The sequence below is a fragment of the Mixophyes fleayi genome, chromosome 3 (assembly GCF_038048845.1).
Source record: "Mixophyes fleayi isolate aMixFle1 chromosome 3, aMixFle1.hap1, whole genome shotgun sequence".
In the NCBI taxonomy this organism is placed as follows: Eukaryota; Metazoa; Chordata; class Amphibia; order Anura; family Limnodynastidae; genus Mixophyes; species Mixophyes fleayi.
In genome coordinates, this window is record NC_134404.1 from 131,831,771 (window position 1) to 131,835,326 (window position 3,556).

Consider the following 3,556-nt stretch of genomic DNA (forward strand, 5'->3'; position numbering starts at 1 on the left):
GGAAACTCAGAAGCAGATTGTTGCAAAAAATGTGACACTTTTTCTGTGCATTTTGAGCCAAGCCCACTTTTTGAAAGTTGCAAGCACAGTAAACATTGCTTTATGCCTAAGAAGTTTGGTTGCTATTCTGAAGCAAAAATGTTGTATCTATTGAAACATGTAACATCAAATAGTACTTACTGTAATAATGTTTGTGAATTCACAGGATACATTCAAGATAGTTCTAGTCCTCTAACCGAGAGCCTGCCTGCAAAAATCGCAAATGAGCAGGAGTGAAGGAAGAGGCCAGGTGGGTTTAAATTCCTGATTTAATTGCTAGGCCAGGTATACACTAATGACTTCCTCATTGCAAAACAAAAAGTACTTGTCTCATCCGCGCCAAACGCCATATTTTTGGATCGACAGGCAACCATTTTGCACCCAGGTGTAGGAAAGGTTCGTGTGTGACGTCAGCTCACCCATACGTACTCAGAAAACCAATCAGAGCGCAGAGTACTGCAGAGTAGGTTTTGTAGATTTAAAATGAGGTCTGCGGTGTTTGCCAGGAGAAAACTGCGGGTGACCGAGGGCATGGACAGTATGCCCTCGGGCAGATACATCTCCAACAAGGTGAAATTGCAGGCCTATCAAAGGGCCTGCGCTACAATAAACGGCAGACGGTGGTTCAGCTGCAACGGCACTGGAGCGACCTCCATCGCCATCAACCGCAGCTGCTGAGTGAGCTCAGGGAGGAGATCAGGATATGTGAGTTCTTTATTAGTCGCATAAATTTGTGCTTAAATATACTTATTTAGTATAATGTTCCAAAAATGTTAACCCAAATCACATGGCATGGCCTACCACAATCAATTTTATTTAATTTTATCAATCTTCCTCCACACTAGAAAGGTAACTCCCCCTCCAATGCAACCTGCTTTGGCTCCTGTATCGAAATTTATGTAGCTTAACACTTACTTTCCTTAATGATTAAGGGACAAACTCCAGAACATTAAGGCAGATTTGGGATTCCAACTCTTGACCCCAGTGCTGTGATGCAGAAGTACTACTCAGTAAGGTAACTTGATGACCTTAGCTTCAAATCATTTTGAATATTACACAGACAGATGTGTTTTTGTGTGAGCAAAATGTTTTGAACGCCATCTTTTAAAACCATGTCCACACTCACAGTTGTCCTTAGATGAGTTTCACATATTAGCAGGTCAAACAAAAATACCTACTGTATTATATATACCTAATCAGACATTTATTATATGTCTTGTTAAATTATGATGTGGCCCCAAAAAAGAACTATTTCAAAATTAACATTATCATCAGTTATTTATTTAGCAGCAATAAATCATCAGTGCTGTACAGAGAACTCATTCACATCAGTCCCTGTCCCAATGGAGCTTATAGTCTAAATTCCCTAGCATAAGTGTACACACACACACACACACACACACACACAGACAGAAACTAGAGTAATTTTTTTATAGCAGTCAATTAACCTACCAGTATGTTTTTGGAGTGTGGGAGGAAACCGGAGCACCTGGAGGAAACCCATGCAAGCTCCACACAGATAAGGCCATGGTTGCGAATCGAACTCCTGACTCCAGTGCTGTGAGGCAGAAATGCTAACCACTAGGACACTGTGAGATAGTCCACATCCCTAAGTTAAAAGCAATCATTTGATACAGGCCATGTGAAGTGGTGTGTGTCTGTCATGTTTATATCCTTTGAGAGAGGTTAATATTTATCTGTGGTGGCAATATAAAGTTTCACTATTTTAGATCACATGATTATCGGACTACATCTATTTTATTGTTAAGCAGGTTAATATTTAAACAATACACTTATATTTTTTTTATTGTTCCAACAGACCGTAGACGTCGGGAATGGCGCCAATAAGAGGTGGAGGGGGCAGAGGCAGAGGGCGAGCGCCAGAGCGAGGCGGATGTCAAGTCCGAGCCTGAGCCACAGCCGAGGGTGATGCCGAGGCAGAGGCTGAGTCCGAGGCGGAGACAGAGCCCGAGGCCCAGGCGGAGGCCGCGGACGAGGCCATGAGTGTGCACCAGGAGGAGGAGGTGGTTCCTAAAGTTGTGGAGGCCTTGGGAGATAGTAAGTATTTTCATTAAAGCCTTGTCCTAATTTTATAACATTTAGATGTCCATCGGACTGGACTGGTAATAAATCCCCAATGTCACAGATGTTCAATTACAGTTGAAATAAATGTCACAGGTTTCCATAATGATGGGACTTCAATGTAGTTGTAGAAAATACACCAGAAAATTGAGTATTTATATATATATATATATATATATATATATATATATATATATATATATATATATATATATATATAAAATGGCCACACAAAAGACTAGTGCCCCAACAGTATTTGGCATCCCATTAGACATTGCTGTCATTTTAATGTAACAGTACACATCTCTGCTAACTTCTGTCTGTTTTCACAATTAGGTTGCCAGGGATTTATTTGTTTTTCTTTTTCCTTTTAAAGCTCACGCTGATGACTCTGCGCTGTGGCCCAGTCCCCCCCATCGTTGACCCAAAATAGGGGGGAAATAACAAAATGTTATAAAAAAAAAATTAAATAAATATTCAAAAAAAACAAAAAAACAGACCCAATTATGGTCAAGTATGTATGATTGATTTTTTTTCTTCTTTTGTTTTTTTGCAAATAGTTTAATTTTTTTTGTCCTTGTACATAGTTTAAATTTTTTAAATTTTTTTCAAATTATATAACCTAATCAAAAATAATCAGTGGTGTGTGTCTTTATTAATATATTACAATTGCACAACATGTGGGTAAAAACAATCTAGCTTCAATGTTGTAATTGTTTGATTCCAACATGCATTCTTTATTGTCCTTAGTTACTACTACTTCATCATTGCAACATTTATATAGCACCACTAATTGTGCCTAGCAGCAAATGAGGATACTAAGTATCGATTGAGATTTTTGAAAGAAATCCACAGTAACATGGGAAGAACGATAACTCTATACACATAAGGCAATTTGTAAACAAACTCGTCGGGCCTCTCACATTGGGCGTAACGTATACATTTCTTATCTTAACATAGTGGAAGTGAACGTAGAGGAACTTGTAAACTGAGTAAATTGCCTATTACATATTGCATATTATGTTCTGTCGCCTAATGGACCGGAGGAGGAAGTGTTTTTCTAATTTGCGTTACTTATTTGATTTGCGAATGTCCCGGTTTGACTTAAAGTACTCAACGCAACTTACTATGAGAAAAGATAAAATCCATTCTTTGATGAATCAGGCCCATTATCCTAACCCATCTTTAAGATGCTTACTGGTATTATTAATTACTGCAAAAAATTTCCCTTTTACTGTTCCTCCAACAAGAGTAGAGACAATGAAAGTGTAATAATTCCCAGGAGTCAGTTGATCAATTGTAGCAGAGGTTGTGTTTACAGTTACACTGAATGTTGAATTTTCCAACATTTCTATTACATAAGATCTTGCATTTCTAATAGGTGACTGCCAGCTCAGAGATACAGAAGTGGTAGTTATATTCTCTGCTGCAAGGT

The 3,556-nt window shown here is 38.5% G+C and overlaps 1 long non-coding RNA gene across 1 annotated transcript; it reads left to right on the plus strand.

The window, feature by feature from the left end:
- Positions 1-210: 210 nt before the first annotated feature.
- LOC142142777 (uncharacterized) lies at positions 211-2,637 on the plus strand. Its single transcript, XR_012689326.1, has 3 exons — positions 211-289; positions 1,859-2,097; positions 2,498-2,637. It is a non-coding gene; the product is annotated as an uncharacterized LOC142142777 (long non-coding RNA).
- Positions 2,638-3,556: the final 919 nt, after the last annotated feature.